General features: G+C 47.3%; 1 protein-coding gene across 2 annotated transcripts in view; it reads right to left on the minus strand.

Annotated features, from left to right (window-relative positions):
• The window catches only part of LOC144168987 (monocarboxylate transporter 14-like), a 173,724-nt gene that overhangs the window by 124,399 nt on the left and 28,671 nt on the right, over positions 1 to 20,654 (minus strand). The window contains exon 1 of one of the 2 annotated variants that reach the window (XM_077697993.1): positions 12,114 to 12,539. The exons of the other annotated variant lie outside the window; for it this stretch is intronic. The gene's annotated coding sequence lies outside the window, so the exon portion shown is untranslated. Of the gene's footprint in view, positions 1 to 12,113; positions 12,540 to 20,654 lie in introns of those variants that run through there. 2 annotated transcript variants of the gene reach the window in all.

Below are 20,654 nucleotides of genomic sequence, written 5' to 3' on the forward strand. Positions count from 1 at the left end.
TCAACGTTTGTCAGTGAGATTGGTCGGTATGCTTTAACATTGGGCTCGGTCAGTACTTGGGAGGGAGACCAAGCCACGGACGCGACGGTGATATCAGTGTTAGACGCGCCTTATATCTTTAACGCATTCAAACTACGTCGTCAGCGGCGTGCGTTGGCGACTCAGCGGCGTTATAGCGGCTTGATAACTGCGTGGTGTACACGTGATACTACAAACCCGATGGAAGAGATGGAAGAGAAGGCGGCAAGGCGGTGGGCTGCGGGGGCCGAGCGCAAGCGCCGCAAGCGGGCCGACAACCGTGCATTCGCACTTTCACATTCTCCCCCTCGGGGAAATGCGGGGGAATTTTTTATCATCGAGTGCACAACGAAACTTGAGTTTTCCCTAGACGAAATCACAGGTACTCAGGTAAAACACGAGATCAAACTTCGTGTACCTCCGTCTACTCACTGTGCCGACTCATCCGGGCATTCCTGCCCCTGCCATCTTGGAAGCGGTTCGCGACAGTCCCAAGCGGTCAAAGGCGCTCTCACATCGGCGCCGACTCATTTTAGCTTCCGGTTTCGGTGTCTTCATTGTATTCCATCCATTATTCATCGCAGCGGGATCCAGAAAGTGAATATCGAGTGATCAGTGCTTACCGGCGAGCCGCATTTGCTTCGCAACGTTTGAACGGCCACATCTGGAAGCTCTTACAAGTTGTTTTTCAATGGAAGGTTCAGTGTAAATGCAAAAAAAGAAGAAGTGTGAGGAATTTTTCCTGCGAAGGAGAAGTCCACGTTTCCTTTCAAAACCAATTAGTTTATTTTGTTTAAAATAAATATAACATAAATAAAATTATTTTTAAAAGCAATTGTTTTAGCGAGTGGCTCACTGAAAGTGTTCAACTTAAATTGAAGACGACTCATCGAACAATGGAATGGAAGATGATAGGTGTAACGTTAAGGGACTAGAAGAGAGCGGAGTGGGTCAGGGAACAAACGCGTGTTAAGGACATGTTAGTAGAAATTAAGAATAAGAAATGGGCGTGGGCAGGGCATGTAATGCGAAGGCAAGACAACCGTTGGTCATTAAGGGTAACAGAGTGGATCCCTAGAGAAGGCTAGCGTGACAGGGGGAGGCAGGAAGTTAGGTGGGCAGATGAGAGCAAGAAGTTTGCGGGGATATATTGGTCGCAGTTAGCAGAGGACCGAGATAACTGGAGATTAATGGGAGAGGCATTTAGCCTGCATTGGTCGTAGACGGGGTCATGATGATGATGGTGGTGGTGATGATTTTATTAATTCGCACTTGGTGCCACAGTAACGAGCAGGTGACGAGGCAAAGCTGGGCAAGCTGGGAATAATTCTGAAAAAGCGATCAGACGCACGGACCGAAAGGGTTATCCAAATACATATTGTTTGTCTACACACGCGTGTTCATGAAAAATTATATACTTCGCGAATAGTGTAGTATAGCTGGCATGTGGAAGCGTGAGCCACTCACTACGAAGTTCGTATGCTGCTACAGGTATAGACGTTGAATTGAAGTACAGAAATTAAGGCACGCTCTGAAGACTTTGGTTAACCCCTCTCGTACACATTTCTGAAAAAATATAAAATTGACTGTAATTACAATTAAATGATTAACAAAGAAATTTAATGCTCCTACAAATTACGCCTTGTGTAAAAAACGCAACCAATACCGGAATGCCATCGTTCTGCATCTCAGTACTATTTTCAGAATTTAATTCGGCAACTTGAATGTACACTAAGCATGGTGAGCATGTTCTTCACACCCTCCGTAGCAGTCGTTCTTCAAAGTGTATTCCCGTAGTTGTGCCGCCTTTGCTCTACGAGGGTTTCGAGTAAGCCGTGGAGGGCTTGTCGGGCCAGCGTGATGTATTTGTTCCTGCTGCGTACGAAAGCCTTTCCATAATTATCTACAAAGCACCGCTCTGTGTCTTTCCGCTCACTATGATTGCAAGTTAATACTGTGTGCGTACCGTTTTTTAAACAACACTATAGCCTCGATATGCCAAGTCAACGCTAAAATTTAGGTCTGCCTTCGTCTTCATCACCCCGCAATCAGCCACAAAAAAATATCCTGGCCATCTTCGCTAACGTGAAATCTGAGGAGGGGCGAGACATGCAGTGTAGAAGCGTATTCTTGGCGCCTTGGCGTTTTTGCCCACGGAGATGAAACCGGTAGGAGTAGAGGTGTACAGCTTGGCTGTAAAGGTCTCTTTGAAGAACGAAGCTCTCTAGCGCGAAGTGTAAACGAGTGTCCCGGTGTTTTTTTAATACACGTTACGAAGCGCACCAGAACGATGCATAAACGAGTCTCTCGGTTTTTTTTTAGCGCGCCTTACGTTCTAGCGCGAGGCGTAAACGACTTTCTCGATGTTTTAGTACCGTGACTACATGAGACAACGATTACAACGACGACGGACGACGACAGGGGACGCCAGCAATTCTTTAGGGGTGGAGCCCCTAAGGGGCTCCACCCCTAAAGAATTGTTCAATTCTGTTTAGAACCACGCACATTCTGCCACATGGTGTGTGAGTGCCGCCACACACCATCCCTAGCCCCAAATCCAAATCCCTCATTTGAGCAGTAGGACGGTCGGTTCACCAGTTCCAACCCGGATCAACAACATTCGGTAGACCGGGGAGACAGGCAGCCAAGGCCTAGGGCTACTAGGTAGGTTCCAAACCTAGCGGCCAACCCATCCACATTTACCGCTCTATTAAACGTTTATGCCTCCTCCTCCAGCCACTGCTTCTTCTTGCTGGTACGGCGCTGACTCACTGGTACGCCACTGTGACCCAGCAGCGGGCCGCGAGTGATCCACAAGTGAGTCACTCATATACCTGACTCACGCGTGGGTCACTCGCCGTGCGCTAGTGTGCCGCTGTTGGGTCACTGTTGAGAAACCAGTTGAGAAGCCACTGGGAAAACTGTTGAGAAGCCACTGGGAAAACGGCGCACATAGGCACACGCATCGTTGAACGATTAAACGTGAGGAAGAAGCGCGAACAATGGAAGGAAGACTTGGGAGACACAACTGTGTTTGTGTCTCCAAAGTCTACGTGCCGTTTTTCGTGCTTTTTCCTTGCGTTCAAGCATGCTCCAACCAGCACACTTGCCTCGTGTTCTTCCACTGAGTCATAGGTCGGCAAAACAGAAAGAACTCACTCAAACTCAATCACAATTTTTTTCATTAACGCTGTACTCAATCAAACTCAGACTCAAAAAGTTCGTCTGTTCACAAAATCACTCGTACTCACTCATCAAATACTCATTTGTAATCGTACTCACTTGTACTCAAACTCATTTTCCTCACGAGTATTCGTACTCAATCTGTACTCATGAGTACTGAATCTGTACTCATGAGTACTCACTCTGTACTCATGAGTACTGAATCTGTACTCATGGGTACTCAATGAGTACTACTGCTCATGAGTACTACTCATGAGTACTACTCATTCTGCACTCATGAGTACTCAATCTGTACTCATGAGTACTGAATTTGTATTACTCTGCACTGTTAGCTAAGTCGTAGCTCGAATGAAAAACTAAGTAGAAAAAATAAATTCTTTAATTGATTAGAAAAACACAGGTTGCACATAAATCAGGACAGAGGAAGAAAACGTCTGACGCGGTGCACTGTCGTTGGGCGACTTACTGCGCGAAGGCAAGTACATGTGAGAAAGCGAAACGGAACGTAAGCAATCGCGTTGCGTCTGGCGTCTCCTCTTGTTCTCAGGCCGGGTCGGACTCAGGGGAGCTCGGGGCTTGCCGGTGCAGCCGTGGCCGTAAACTGCGTTTTTCTGCGTGTCTTCGGGTGGCAGCTTTTGTCGTCCGTTTTCTTGTTTGCACTACTGTTTGCACTACTGTACTCAGGAGTGCATATACTCAAGAGTGCAAGCACTCGCAAAAACAGTATTCATGAGTATTGTACTCATGAGTGCTGTGTACTCATGAGTGCTGTGTACTCATGATTACTGTGTACTCATGAGTACTCATACTCATGAGTACTCAAACTCATGAGTACTCATACTCATGAATACTGTACTCATAAGTTCTCATACTCATGAGTAGTGTACTCATGAGTACTGTACTCACGAGTAGTGGACTTACCCCTGTACTCACTCGTCATCGTACTCACTGTTTTTTTCTGGGTCTGTGAGCACTCATCATCGTACTCACTCGTGAGTTTGAGTACAAATGAGTACAAATGAGTGTACTCACGAGTGAGTACGCCGACCTATGCACTGAGTCTACCACACCTGCGCCTTGCCCACAACTCCCAGGGCGTTGTAGTAGATCAGTGGTGTTCCCTGAGGCGATTGGTTGATCGATTGTAGTGTTTAACGCGTCGACGCAACGCAGGCGATGAGGCGCGCCGTAGTGGAGGGCTCCGGATTAATTTTGACCACCCGGGGATCTTTAACGTGCGCCGAAATGTCATACCCACGGGCGTTTTAGATGCGAAGCATCTCATGCTCGGGGCTGTGTCCCTCCCTCCCTTGTTGTGGACCACAACAAGGGAGGGAGGGACACAGCCCCGAGCATGAGATGCTGCACATGAGATGCTGCACATGAGCATGAGATGCCTCGTGTTGAGCTGCACAACGCCCACTGAGCCACCGCGGCGGGTGTGTTCACTGAAACAGCAAGCTTGAAGTTCATTCTAAATTACCGAATAATCTGCGCAAGTGGAAATGGACATCTGCTTTTCATCGAGAGGCCGTGTCCCAAGGAAAGAATAGGGTATTTAGGTGGCCGCGAAAGAGACAACACCGGGTTTCCACGTCGTTTCTAGCAGGACAAGTAAATACGCGGCTACTTCTTTTTCCGACATCAATGGTCGAAAAATGGGGGTGCCCTTCAATTCCAGTCCCCCGAGAGCATTTTCACGGAATCCACTCAGCACTTTTAGTTTTTTTTTTCCTTTCCGCCAGAACTTTCCGACGAAAGAGAATGCTGTTGCCGCATGGCAGGTAATTTTTTAGTACGATCCACCCAAATTCTGCCTCAAAGTTGTTGTTTTTTTTCTGCGTCAGATTATGCACTCAGGAGAGCCTCGCACACGCCATGGGGTCATAATACGGGCTTGTCGTGAAGGAGGCTTCAGCTGTCCACGCAAATTGTTGGGAAGTACGCCGCGGGTTTACGTCTCCTGCGCTGCACCCCGGTGTTCCCTTCACTTATTCAATCGCAGTGACAGTCCCCCAAGCAGTCGTGGTTGAAAACCACAAGTATAATATCAGTGTGCCTATCTAGAAGTAAAAAATAAGCAACGCTAGAGACGAAAAAAAAAGAAAGCGGGTACCAGCTGGCTATGACGATGGTACACAAAAATTTTGACCGCCTGGGTACGTCTAACGTGCATCGAAATGGCAGAAAGGGACGCAAGAAAGATGTTGCAGTACAGTAGTCTGAGTAGATCACCAGGAAAAGCCATAATGCTTTCTGAACAGTCGAGCGCGAACGATAGACAGGGAGTGAAGAAAGGGGCACATAGACTAGCGACACAAAATCGCTAGACAAGAAAACGGAGCAAAGGCTCTATAGATTGCGCTAGAAAAGGCGCAAAGAAAAGGTGTCCCTTTTTTTCAGTCCTTGCCGCTCAATTTTTTCCTCTCAACGGTTCAGAAGAGTGGAATGCCAACTAGGCCAATCGTTCCCGTTGCTAAATGCTTTTTTCTTTCAAAGCAAGTAAGCAGACATAAGTGCTCGAGAAATTTTCCTACGTGTGCGCGTGTCGTCGCCCTGCGTGGGTCGCTTGGCCGTGAACTCAGTTACGAACTAGTGTATTACCCAAATGCACAACACGCACCGGACACAAAACAAAGCTATTTTTTTCATGCCATCATCACCACTGGAGTTCCAAATAAGCGTTAGATCAACATATGACTACGACCATGCTTTGGAACCCTTCAGTCACCCAGTCGTGACGGTATAACGGGAACGTAGTCCGAATTTCAGCAACGTTTTGCAACTCTCACTGATAGTTTCTTCACACAGTCTGCGAATTCCTAGTGTTGTGACTTCCTCGTATTCCCCCCTCCTAGCAGACGACGCTGATCATCATCATTTTCATCATGCTCTTCACGAGCTGCCGCACGCTCTCGTGGCTGCGTCGGCTCGCGCCACTTCTTTCTCCTAGATTCCATTAAAGCCTCATCCTCTTCCCTCCCAAGTACTGACCGAGCCATTAAAGGCATTCCTCCTTCTCCTCCTCATCCTCTTCAGACGTGTCGCTCCCCTTCCTGAGCATCGCGCCGAAGCTGAAGGACCTAGAGGTCCAACACCTAGCATTATCCAGCATAAACTGAATGCTAAGTCGGGTGGTATTTATTTTTCTCTAGTTCATGTTTCTGTCTTTTTTTTTTATTTTTTCATTCACCCTAAGGGTCCGGCTGCACAAGGAGTGAGCCCGGGTCCTGCACTGGAACATTGCGCTCGGCAACCGAGCGCCTCGATCGATGGCAGCAGCGGTGGGCTCGCTCATCCTTGACCTAGAAAGCGGTCGCCCCAGGGGCCGGGGGTCGGAGGAACGGGATTCCGAAAACGTGCCGCAGCTCGAGAGGCGCGCACACCGGGCGGTCTCTGATTTGCACCGCTTGTTGAGACCGTGGGGGACGGGCTCGCTTTTTCTTAGGTGATTCGGGTGAAAAAGGAAAAGGAAGTGCACTGGGGATATTATTGAGCCCAACGGGGGCTCACCTGCATACAACACAGTGCGGTATGGGGGGGGGGGGGGGGGGAGGAGGAGGGGGATATAAAGATTAGAGAGGTTGCGCCATTGAGCTTGCGCCATTGGCCATGGACGCTTTTGCTCCTCCGCGCTCTGGCCGCCTCTCCCGCTAAACACGTCTTCCCCGGGAACACGAAAGAAACGAAAAGACCGCTGGCGGGTGTCTCTGTGATGATAGCCTAAACTGCGCTGGCTTCCTCCGAAAAAGAGACTACAGCTATGAACAAACGAAATACCAACACGAAAATGTGAACCATAACAGGAAAAATTGAAAAAAATCACGGGCCATCTCGACTAACGTGAAACCTGGGGAGGAACGAAGCATGCAATGCATAAGTGCATTCTTTGCGCCTTGGCGCTTTTGCCTACGGAGATGAAACCGTGGGGAGTTGAGGTATACACCTTTGATGTAAGTCTCGTATCTTTGAAATACGAAGCGTTGTAGCGCGAGGCGTCGCAAAAAGAGTGTCCCGGTGTTTTAGTACCGTAATACTACGGCGACATGAGACGACGACGACATGAGAAGCGGACAGCCCGAGCCCCGTTGGGGCTTCGCCCTAAAATCCTGTTCGTTGAGGTCCACTAATGGCGCGCTGTTGGATTATTTGGAAAGCCACAATTCCCAACTCTGTTTTTGTAACTAAGCCACGTGTCATTTTGACTTTCATTGAAAGAAATCGCGCTATTTGTGTGTTTTCGTTCATATTGTGACGTTCGCGTTTTATTTGTCCGTGACTACGCCTTAGTCCAAATAGCATGTAGCGGTGTGTCGGCCCGTGAGGAAAACAAGCTCGCTTTCGCGGCGAGTCAGCAGGCCACAGACCGGCGACTTTCACACCACCCCAGTCATAACAAAAATGCTACTAAAAAGGTAGTAACGGGTTGTATTTACTAACTCCTTACAACCTTTACTACCCTCAGAACGGTACGTAGACCCCTGCCACTAGGTACGGAACCTTAATGCAACCGTTACTACTCTACACCGTGCCCTTAGTAATTGCTGCTTGTTTGATAATAACATTCACTGATAGTAACATGAATTATTGAACATAATAACTGCAGCACTTTCCCCACTCCAAATCGCGATTAAAACGTTTTTTTTTTTTTTTTCAAATCCACATGCTGACTTGTATGTGTTCACATTACAATGCATAATTCGAAAATTATCGCTAAAATGTTTCATTTTTCCGACAAGCCCACTGACTCTACCAATGGACTTTCGGATGCTGGCTATAAAAGCAAGAAGACCAAATGTGTTTCTAAGGTAACTAAGTTATACTCGCTCTCCGCGCGAATCCCGTTGGTTTTCTTGGTGTGTTTATTTGTTGTGTAAGTGTGATATGTGCCTCTTGAATGTGTCTATGCCGCTTAGCCGATTCACATTGTCACGCGTAGCTTTTTACTAGGTAATGCATGGCCAGTTAGTAAAAGCACAAAATACATAGTGGATGCTGCGACAAGTAGCTGGTCAGTGTTCTGTTAGTAGGTGGCATGACCTTTTTTTTTTTAGAGTGCCCGGTTTCATGGCGTGAACGCGCCGGTGCTATATCTCCAAACGATTCGAGAAATCTGCAGACGACGCTCGAATCACGTGCGCATGGTGTGGTGACAGACGTGCGACCACGATCTCGCGCCGCTTTGCGTCCAGGAGGACCGAAAGCGCCACAGCAGAAAGACGTCTTGTAGTCAGCAGGAAGACGTTTTGTAGGGCTAAGGGTGCGACGTTTACAGACGTCCCTTTCTTGGGATGCATAAAAGCGAAAATTTTCAGCTTCTGTCCTGAAGCTTCGAAAGTGTTTTGAAGGTGGGATGGGCTCAGGATGACTGCTCATGATGATGATGATGAGAGAAGAAGAAGAAGAAGAACAAGAAGAAGATGATGATGATGATGATTTTGTTCTTTTTTAAGGTTACATATACCTGTCCCTAAAGATTAATTTTCCCGCTGTTGATATTTTATGCGCTCCAGCATTTTTCCTCTTTTTTCATTTTGCGGTTCTAGAAACCGAGAATGATTTTTTCTTTAAGGTCCAGCCTGGCTTTTCGTACTGAGCCTTTAATCAAACACCATTTGTTTTATGTAACATCCCTTTCTAGGCCAGCTAGTTACAGAACAGTCCTCGTATTCCCTGCAAGGCACTCGAAATGCACTTTCAAGCGCGTGATACAATCGACATCAAGAATTACATTTGGGTAAGGAATTCATTTCTTCTCGCTTACAGGATCACCAAACACTAATAGTAGTAGTTATGGCCCAGTTTTGAAGTTATGAGAAGGGGATAAACATGGCGAATGGGTAATTAAGTAACTGTTAGCCCTGGTAGAAAGTACTTGTGTTCTGGAATATTACTCACTTGTACTGTGCTTCGCGCTTTAGACCGCTTAAACGAGTCTTCTTAGCAACTATACCCCTTCTTTTTGACAACAGGTGGGGCAGGGGGGGCTGGAGAACCCCCCCCCCCCCCCCCCCCTGTGACCCTCACCTTCCGAAGTCTGTCTGTCAGGATGCTTCAACCCCAAGTTTATATACACAAGACCGTTCTAAACTACTAATACTGCTACCATGACTTGTACCATGGCGATCATCAAGATAGTTTTTCTAAAAAGGGAATGGATACCGTATTTGCACGATTCTAACGCGCACCTTTTTTTCGCTAAAAGTTAGCTAAAAATTTGCGCGCGCCTTCCAATCGGACTCAAAATCGAAATAGGCTTGCTTGCTTGATTGATTACGGGGTTTAATGCGCGGAAACTTCACAGGTTATGAAGCGCGCCGTAATGGAGGGGTTCCGGATTAATTTTGACCACTAGGGGATCTTTAACGTGCGTGCCAATATGGAACACCGAAATCGGCTTTCAGCGTTCCCCTTTCCAGTTTTGATGCCAGCCTGAGCTGGATAAGCAAGTTTGTGATGCACAAGGAATGTTTATGCCACATTTGCGTACTTGAAATAAAATGTCGGCCAGGTACATGGTGTCATGTCTTTTACACCTGTGCTGTAGAATCGGCCTCAAATTATTTTTTTTTGCGAATTTTCGTGAGCAATCTTTGATTGCGCGTTACAGCTGGGGGCGCGTTAGAATCGTACAAGTACATTAACGGCGTACTCACCTGTTAGCGTTCCTATGAGACTCACTACTTCATAACACACTGACTTAAAAACCATCCTGCACCAATACGAAAAACTTTACAAATGTATATGAATGTTCACAACGGCCTAGTTTGCCTATTTTAGAGACATATCACTTCTGTACTGAAATAAAAAAATAAAACCCTTGCCTGCTAGGCAGCTAGCACCATCTAGTGAAAAGTGGATAAACCAAAATGTGTTTCTTGTTTAATTTTAGATGCGAAGCCGCTTATGGTCGAGCCTGTTCCCTCCGCCGTTGTGTGGGCGCCGTTGTGCGGCGTCCACACTCCAACTGCGCATGCCTGGCCAGGCACCGCTGATGATGATTATGGCAGGATGACCCTAGGGATTGGCGAACCAAAGAATCCATCACCAGATAGCTTCGCGTTCAACCACCGTCGTCATCTTCCCGTAGGGGAACCCTGAGTAGTCTGCCAGGCATTCCTCCTCTTCTCTCCGACGCTCCTCTCCTCTCCGGCATTCCTCCTCTCCTCTCCGAAGCTCCTCTCCTCTCCGAGATTGCGCAACATATGGCAACACCTGCGGCTCCGCGCGTGAATATTGCGAAGCAGCTCAGGGTTAGAGACGCGACGGTAGCCGCTGCATACTCCGCTTGGGGCGCCACTGTAGCTCTGAGGTATAAATGATGCGCGCGCCCGCTCCGCTCCCCTCATTCTCCTCCGGCAACGCCGCGATCGAACTGAAAACTAATGGGAACTTGAGTCGACCGCATGGCTGCTTCGCATACACTCTTAGGGTTCTCCTACGGGAAGATGGTGAAATTTTTTTATCTCAGTAAAAAAGGGATATATTTCTAAACGAAGTAAACTAGGCCGTTAAGAATATTTCTATGAGTTTGTAAACCATTCGTATTGGTACACGATGCTTTTTAAAGCCGTGGGTCATGGTCAGTCTCCCTCAAGCCATGGTAGCGTAATCATGTGTAAGACATTGCAGTGCACACAAAAGGGTGGGTGAGGTGGTTCGGGAAAGCGGAACATGTGTTTTTTGTAAGTTTGTAAGGCAAACCGATGTACGTGCCAGATTAAAAACAACGTAGCCGTTTGGAATACCGCGCTCTGGTTCAGCTTCCAAGTGGGAAAAGACATTATTAATGCTTGCTTACAAACTCGTCTGTTTACAAACTGCTTACAAATTTACCGCGCAGTATGTTGCCCGCTATTCCTCAACCAAACAGCTAACTGAAAAACAGATATAAAATGTCAGACTTACTTCAAACCGCCTGCCTACGTATCAAAAAGTGGTGGCAATAGCAAGAGGTCAGGGAAATTCATTGCCGAACTTCGCTCTTTAAATCTTATTTTTTCCGCGCACAATTGGCTATTTCAATAGGCTGCGAGAAAACGTTGCGCATGTAGTGTTTGATTTGACACCGCTCTAAAGCGTTATCCGCGTGGCGACGTTGAAAACAGTGTTACTTGAATTCCCGTGATCTTGTTCCTGTCTGTTTTTTCTATCGCATTATTGCTGCTGCGTAGTGCTGCTCATTGCAATATTTGATGCCCGCTGTGACTCGTCTCATAGGATTGCCGTCTTTTTCTCATTTTGCCTTTTGACTTGCATTCCTTTTTCTATATTCCAATGCAAATTAACGACGGCGCTCATTAACCTTGTCGAGCTGTTGGCGAAGCTCGTCTACGACGCTACTTCAATCCCTAATTAAAAACTGTCTGAATGCATGTCTTGTGTTTCTCGGCAACGGTGCCGGAAAACCGCCCTTTATGGCCACCGTCTGACGCCGACTCTAATTGGCCAGACTATAATGAATGCCTCCCTCGCGAATGTCTCGGCACCGATTGAATGGCGGGGGCAAATGCTTCAATGCGACTCCAGCGATCGGAACGAAAAGACGCCTCGCTCACTGACGGCGTCTAAACACGAAGGAAGTTTTGAGGTGAACAAGAGCAATTCAGTGCCATAAATTGAAGTTGTCTCCGAGAGGTGGCGGCGTAACTCCAAATTACTGAATGTAACTAAAATATGCCAGACTTCTGTTGCATTCATCTAAAAGTAACTCATACAGGTTTAAAACGCCTTCTATGTTCAAAACAAGACCTCTCGCGGCACTGTCCTTTAACATGCGTACGGGCGTCTGGACGCGGCGGGTGTTGGGGATTCTGTCCCTTGCGAGAATATAGCCCGCAAGAGCGGCGTTCCAGAGCATGGGGTAGTCACGCCGCGGGAAGACTTTAGAAATAAATAACAGTGATGCTCACCGGATGGGTGCCAGACTGTGCCAGAAAATGCGAAGTAGCAGTCTTCTACCAGGGAAATGGCAGCCAGTCCGTACGTTCGCGAACAGGTGGCATGCAGAAACGCGTTGTCGACCACTTCTAAAGCGAGAGTATCACTCTTGCGACGCAGCTATGACGCCCTGCTCTTCAAGAGGTGCTGTGCGAACGACCGACCCAGCAACGGCACTCTGCCTGATACTGCATTAGGTGAGAAAAGGCGTTGGCAATGCGTCGACACTCTCCAGCAGCCTTATCGCACACGCCGTGAATCGGAACACGTACCGCTAAAGACGCCTCTATACTACGACTTCATAAAGCATACTAGAAAAGTATTACCAGCTTGTGGATGGGTACTATATACGTTTCCACTCAGCCTTAGTGCACTCGGGCTTTGTTGAGAACTTACTAACAGCCCTCACTGCTTCAATCTTTCGAGGATACTTTAATACAGCTCGGAATAAGAGCCACGTAAGCGGTCTTGCGTTCGAAGAAAGAGAGGGTTGAAGCCGCCGCTCGGCTTTCAAAGGACGCGCCGAAGGTGCGTACACCCACGTGGAGCGCTTCATATCGCCGTGTATAAGTATTCATCGATAAGCGGCTGCGTCTTCCCACGTGAGAGGGGCGCTCCTTAATGCCTAATCCACGTTATCGCAGGCCCACCCCGTATCATACCGTGGCCTGCGTAAAGGAGCCTAATCTAATCGCTGTTCCCGTCGATGACAGTCAGGAGCCCCTCTGACTGATATTGCGAGACAGCTGTGCCGATATCGTGAGGCCGAAACGCGGTGGAGTTATCGGAGTACTCTTCATGGATGAATACTTCCTACAGCTAGTGTCGAGTGTGAGGGGCCGGTTATCAGAAGCTGAGCACGACGAAATGTTAGCGGTACTGGGGTATGGAGAACGCGTTTGTGCGATACTTATTCGCCAACAAGCAAGGAGTTTTGGACGGTTCCGTGACGGGAAAAAATTATAAGCACGAATGAAGTAGCATGCAGGCAACGACGTGTGGCCAAATAGGGCATCCCTTGTGGCACACACCTGCATTACCCTCCAAGCCGAATGAGTATCCTCTACAGGAGTGTCGCTTCATTAAACAAGATAGTTTAACAAAGGACTATGTTTGAAACACAATTGAGAGTTGGGCGAGTTGGTGATACATTCCGGGAATAAGCGCGAAAAACGACGACACGTGTTCTTTTCTTCGTGTCGTCGTTTTTCGCGCTTATTTCCAAAAGGTGACAAATATCAAGAAATTTATAGCGTTCCCTGCATGGCGCTGTTATATAGAGAAGAAGACGGACGAAGGCGAACACATTCTTCCGCCTTCGTCAAGCTCCGCTGTGTTCGCGGCTGCCCAGACACGAATTTGATGCTTACTTTTGGGGGCTTGTGATGTATACTTATGCCACGTGACTAGAACAGCCACACGCCCCTTTTTACTTAAGGAATGTTGATTTGTCTTGTCTTGAAAAATGTAAAAGCTGTAAAAAATTTGAACTCGATTACGTAATTATTTAGTTTTTCGGCGAGTAGGCTAATCGTTACTGTATCATTACAAAATGACATTTCTTTCGCTGTGTCATGGAGCAACGGTTTCCTCCATGCGCCTACTACACAGCCGCACCATTAAACTCAATGGCATAATCCCCTAATGTCATTCCCTTTGAATACCGTTACATTTTCCACGTGGCATGTGTATTAAATGCCCTCCTTAGCTGGTGACAAAAAAGAAAACGTGCACGCAGGGCCAACGAATAACAATGAAGTTCTGGTGAGTCATTACTAGAGACCGGAAGCTTAGGCAAAATGCGTATTTTTTTCTTGGGTCCGTATCAAGTCTATCTGACATATCCCCGATTTTGAATGTTATGCTTCATTTTCACGCCGTATATTCGCCTAGGCATTAGGTGTCAACCAGCCCCTTGCTTTTCCTTCTGGATCTCACTGCACGCACCGGGTTGTCGATCTTCTTCATATCGTGGAACTCCGCCTTCCTTCAAACTAAATTAACTGTCTCGTACCTTGTTGCCACAAATCATAGGACGTAGCGGCGATCTTGTGCGTACCAACACCGAGTATGCGTGCTTGTAGCAACGAAATATTGAATAGGGTTTTCATTTAACCCGATGGTCACGAAGAGAATTTCCGCGGAGAAAAGGGAGAAATAAATAATTTGGAACAGATCCGCTCAACAGAAACCTCTGTCATTGTGGCCAGCGCTGGTGGAACGACCGAGCTGCTTAGCAAAATGCCCGAGCCCCAGAACAGCCCTGAAGGTTAACAATGTCCCTGCTTTGTAAATTAGGAACGTTGGTTTCACAGCTACAGGAAACAAACCGTACCAAACAAGGTTCGAAGATGCTTCTTAACAACGAAAGTCTGCCACGTGCATGCACCGAAGCAGCGCTCCTACGAAACGAATGCAGATCACAGAGTAAAAGATGCCCATCATCGGGGCCCTTTAATTAGAGCACCACGTGCGCATTTCTAATAGGTATTTTGTAATAGGCATATAAAAGATGTGCCCTTATAATAGACACGAACACAAAAAAGTGCCCACGGGCGCGAAATTAATCCCAAAAAGAAGCTCCTCGGATTTTATCAGACACTGTTTATATGCGGATAAAATTACTCCGCTAGGTCGTCACCTGAACAACATGTATCCGAGAATTAAAATGTGTCGAACCCATATCGAAGCAACACACAGAACACTTTATACGTTGTTCTTGGATAAAGAAATAAGGGGTTTGTTTTGCCTCCGAAATTATGCCTAACCTTTCAGCACTTGAGCCTAAAGAGGCTATTACTAGACAAATAGCGCCCAGCATATATAAACGGGCGGTCGTAACGTTTCATTCGTCCCTTGGTTGAGATCCCTGATAAAAATTCCCCCGCATTTCCCCGAGGGGGAGAATGTGAAAGTGCGCATGCACGGTTGTCGGCCCGCTTGCGGCGCTTGCGCTCGGCCCCCGCAGCCCACCGCCTCGCCGCCTTCTCTTCCATCTCTTCCATCGGGTTTGTAGTATCACGTGTACACCACGCAGTTATCAAGCCGCTATAACGCCGCTGAGTCGCCAACGCACGCCGCTGACGACGTAGTTTGAATGCGTTAAAGATATAAGGCGCGTCACTAACACTGATATCAGCGTCGCGTCCGTGGCTTGGTCGGTAGAGCGTCGCGCTGCGGCCGCAAAGTCCTCGGATCGAAACCTGGCGCCGGATGCTGTTTCTTTTTTAAATATAGAGGAGCACTGCGGACGCCGCCGCCGCCGCCGGCGGTGGATGGTTTGGTGTCGCTAATAAAGTAATACACTTTATTAGCGACCCCAAACCATCCACCGCCGGCGGCGGCGGCGGCGTCCGCAGTGCTCCTCTATATTTAAAAAAGGATGGTTTGGGGTCGCTAATAAAGTGCGAATGCACTTTATTAGCGACCCCAAACCATCCACCGCCGGCGGCGGCGGCGGCGTCCGCAGTGCTCCTCTATATTTAAAAAAGAAACAGCATCCGGCGCCAGGTTTCGATCCGAGGACTTTGCGGCCGCAGCGCGACGCTCTACCGACCAAGCCACGGACGCGACGCTGATATCAGTGTTAGTGACGCGCCTTATATCTTTAACGCATTCAAACTACGTCGTCAGCGGCGTGCGTTGGCGACTCAGCGGCGTTATAGCGGCTTGATAACTGCGTGGTGTACACGTGAAACTACAAACACGATGGAAGAGATGGAAGAGAAGGCGGCGAGGCGGTGGGCTGCGGGGGCCGAGCGCAAGCGCCGCAAGCGGGCCGACAACCGTGCATTCGCACTTTCACATTCTCCCCCTCGGGGAAATGCGGGGAATTTTTTTAAATATATAGGAGCACTGCGGACGCCGCCGCCGCCGCCGCCGCCGCCGCCGCCGGCGGTGGATGGTTTGGGGTCGCTTATAAAGTGCATTCGCACTTAAAAAAAGGAGGCGCTTCTTTATGTATGTGTGGAACGCTGTTGGCGTGTTTAGTGTGCTTCAATTTGTGTGGTGTTTCATTTAACCATCAGGCGAGTAATGTGGCAATCATTATTGCTGGCTGTATACCTTCTGTCAGAGTTAGTATACACCAGTTGAAAAACTCCCTTTTAGAGTCCGGGCGGTGAGGGCCCCTGCTTCGTTCAGGATGCGGGGCAAGAGCACTGGCGCTCTACCTAGCGGACAAAAACTGGACTTTGCTAAACATTTACTAAAAAGCACAACTTAATAAATAAGCCTTTCTTTTTCAAATTGGAAGTCATAAATTAGACAATTTCTGCTTATATTTCCACGTTTTTTTCTTTTATAACCTGCGGCAGCAGCCGCACGCTCTTCAGTACTAGTTCAACTTTATGCCTGCAGATGACAGGCTCGTCAACTTTTTCCGTGCAACTGAGAGACATGGAAGGCGGCCCTGGTCAGCTCGTCAGTTCATGATCAACGCTCACTGATTGAGAGGGCGACGGCGGGAGCCATTGCGTCTGGAGCCAGGACGTCGGGTTCAACCTTTCAACTCTCTTTTTCTCCCCATTCCACTCCTTCTTTCACTCTCTAATAAGCGTTTTTCCATCCATTCATCCCCATGCTTTCCCCTGTTCGCTCTCAGCCCAGGGGGTCCAACCGCGGCCAGGCTTTTCACACATGGGGCCTATGAAGGGTCCCGCTACTGGTGTGTATTGAGTAACTCTGGCTTCTGTAGCTTCACTCGACGCTGATGTGGCTCTCTATACGCACTTGTACGTTCCCTCCGCGCTCAAGCCAGTTCGCATTTGTACGAAAGGAGGGCGCTGCTATCCTTGATACCGCAATTTCGCGAAAATGTTTCCTTGAGCTGTTTATGCACCACGGGAGGAAGAAAGTGCATGCGAATAGGAGCTTCAATTTTAGCTTCGGCCGTGACATTCAAAGCCGCTTGTCTGCAGGGGACCGCGCGGGTCTTTAATGCCATGGTAACCGGGATTCCCTTCCATGGTTTAACGGAGCGCTGCTCCATTTTACTCTGATGCAAGAGCCGGCGCCAATGATTTAGAATCGCTCTTTGTTTTTAACCTGATGGTCTCAACAGTATATCGTCCATTTTTATCTCTGACCGGTAGAGTTCCGCTTAATAATAAAAACAAAAAATCAGAGAACACATAAGCACTTCTTATAAGTATTCAGTCAATCAATCCATCCATCCATCAATCAATCAATCAATCAATCAATCAATCAATCAATCAATCAATCAATCAATCAATCAATCAATCTTTTAATTTTAACAACATCTGTGTTGGGGACCGTGAACAACATCCGTGGGGACCGTGAACAAAAAGCTGCCAAACTTGCTTGACAGGATCCACGGCCCCGTGTAAAAGGCAACCGGCAGAAGCGGCTTGCTGCCACCATAAGCATGCACATACTTTAACACATGCGAAGTTAAAATACACCGATATTAAAACACAAATCCCATCGCCAGAAGATATGCGTACGCGTAGCAACAAACTATAACAACAAGACGAAGCAAAACGTCACCCCAGTTGTCTAAGATAAAAGAAGAAAAAAAAATGAATTCATAATTTCATAATTCATAATTTCCATACAGACCTTTGCGTTATAAGCTCTGTATTTCTACCTTGTTTTTTTTTTCTCTCAAGTGAATGCTGTACGTGCTGGTAATGAAGAAATCATTTGTATATTTTTTTTCGACTGTCTATAACGTTTTCATCAGTTGCCATTTGCTTCCACTGATAGAAGGCACCAACGGGCCACTAAGGCCTCTTTGATGCAGCTTTCTTCCACGGTTCCCGCTCATGTACTGTAGGGGCAAATAAATAAATGTTCATATGTTCAATTAATGAATGCTAAAGCACTGATATTCAATTCGACGCTGCTGATTTTCAATCATCATATATCTATAAGGTGCACTCGCTTCTGTGTTGGTTCGTTTTGTGTTGGACTTGATTTTGGAAAGCTTCGTGTTCCCCCATTGTTGTTGTTTTTTCGACATAGGGGTAGTTGATTTGCGCTCAATAAGCCATTCGATGCTTCTGTATTAAAAACGGAAGGCGGTTTGGTGGGAGGGCACAGATAAATTGTTCGGCCTGTCTGCGGACAGTTTTTGTGAGAACTAACGTAGATGTGTACATGCAAAAGCAGAAAGCAGAAAAAACTGGAAGAATGAGATTGCTTGATTGATTGATTGATTGATTGGTTGATTGATAGAAAGATCGATCGATCGATCGATGATTGATTGATTGATTGATTGGTTTATTGGTTGATTGATAGATCGATCGATCGATCGATCGATGATTGATTGATTGATTGATTGATTGATTGATTGATTGATTGATTGATTGATTGATTGATTGATTGATTGATTGATTGATTGATTGATTGATTGAAACGTTGCGCATCCTTGAGCCGAAATGAGTACCTGCGGATGACACGGCAGCGGCCACTGCGCTTTTCAGGCAAAGAAGAACGTGTGCAAAGCAGCACAGTAGCCTGATAATACTCGGCAGTTACACCTGTCCCACTCGTGCCTTATCTATTACTCGGCAAGTGGTGCATGAAGCAGACTGCAGTATTGCTCTTCTCTGGATCTGCATTTCTGGCGGTTATCAGTAGCTGAGTCTCTTGAGTTGCTTTGGAAGACGCCTGAGTTATCATCTGAAAGAGAGACCTTCCCAACTTTCGCTTTTCCTATCTAGGAAACCGACATTTCTGCTCACAACTGCACGTGCAGGGGCGGTTACTTGCCGTTCTGCGAACACCTACTGCCTCACAACAGCGAGGAAAATTGAACCAAATGCAGCCTAGAAAATGGGTGTTGCGAAAACCGGTAATGTATTTAACTAAAGAAAAGTGATTTCGATATTCGTAATCAGTGTCCTGTCGTGCCCGCCGTCAAACTGGACAGTTATAACATGGCGTCTGACGAGGCGCGAGAAATCCACTGGTGTTTTTATATGCCAACTATCTCGAAATATTATCGCAGGCTGTTACGAGGGCTTCTGTAAATTCCAGTAAAAATAGTGACCTGTTGCACCTAAGAACACCTGCATCTATAAGTGTGTCCATTATTGTAGCTCTTGTAGTCAATGAATTCGGCACTATAACGATTTCTTCAATGACAGCTGCTTCCTATTTCTCCCAGTCTGTGAGACGTCAACATAAAGCGCAGGCAGCAGTCGCGACCCAGGAAGCCTTGCTCGAGTTCCAGCTCTAATCTTCACGAGATCTGCGCAGAAGACCACTATCCGGACAGAAAAGCAGACAAGGGCTTCTGTGAAGACGTGAAAATGTCGCTATAGGTACAGACCACGCGAGGTTTAGGAAGACCCCGGGAGCTGACGTCAGCGAGCTTACTGCGTACTTTGACGTCCCTCTAAAAGCGCAAAATTTTAAAACATACTGGCTACCAATGCTTAGACGGAAGTAGAAGGCACGAGAAAACTACGAGTGTTCCTACTTTCCTCATAATTTGAGTAAAACCGCAGCATGTTATCTTAACAGATAAAGGTTAGCAACTTGTTTATCGTCTTTAACAAAACGTTCGAACACAATGCTTAAAGCCAGGCACATCGAGTGTGATGACGAAAAAATCTCGGACAGGGGATTAGCGGAAATGTTTCTGCTACTTCGCCTCCTGCCTCACGCGTTGGAACTTCGAACAGAACTAACGGCAGTCTGCCGATGTTGAAAACCGCGAACATATTGTGCGCGACGTCACAGTGTAATGATCCCGACGACTTCTGGGTCACATGGAAGGCCAGCATGACTCCGACTACCGAGGTGCAGAAACCTTGCTTAGGCGAGAAAGCAGGAAAGACAACAAAACCTGCTTCGAGGTGGTGTAACTTTCAATTTGCAGGGTTCAAAAGCGGTTATTTCGAACGTTTGCGTGGATTTCGGCATCTCCCGAGCTAACGGACACGGACACTGGTCCTGCATGACATCCCCCTTATGCTGTAACGCATCTTCACGTGGCGCGCCAAAATGTATTAACTTCTATTACGCGATGCCGAAAGACAGAAGCTCACAACGATGCGCATACAATTAGAAGCTGTATTTGTGCAGCAGTTTTGATGCAATGAAATTCCTGCTCCTTACCCCACAAGCCTCATGTACTTTGTGCGTGCCTCATCTCGCTGCTCTCCCTGACCATGGCACTCGGCTCTGGGACACGAGCTGCAAGGCATTGCTGTTTTTTCTGCGCTAATGGTGCTTGGACATAACTGTGAACTCTCTACATCAAAAAAATTGGCCGCGTATCTGCTCCTGTCGTTGCAAATGTCGTCAAAAGACGATAGTCTTTGTAGATATTTGCCAAGGCAATGCCCCCTTTTGCTTTTTCGCTCACCTCTCATGCTGTTCCTGTACCGTCGCGCTCATTCCAAGGTCAACACACTAAAGTTTTGCGCAAGGCGATTTGAATTTTCCGCGTTCCACTATTACAGGCGGGGTTCTTCGATGCCAGCGCTGCAGTACGGCGGAGACTGGCGTGAAGGGAGGCGGCCGACTAGAATATTTATAGA

The sequence above is a fragment of the Haemaphysalis longicornis genome, unplaced genomic scaffold (genome assembly GCF_048455015.1).
Source record: "Haemaphysalis longicornis isolate Haplotype H1 unplaced genomic scaffold, Haemaphysalis longicornis Haplotype H1 scaffold_2, whole genome shotgun sequence".
NCBI classification, from domain to species: domain Eukaryota; kingdom Metazoa; phylum Arthropoda; class Arachnida; order Ixodida; family Ixodidae; genus Haemaphysalis; species Haemaphysalis longicornis.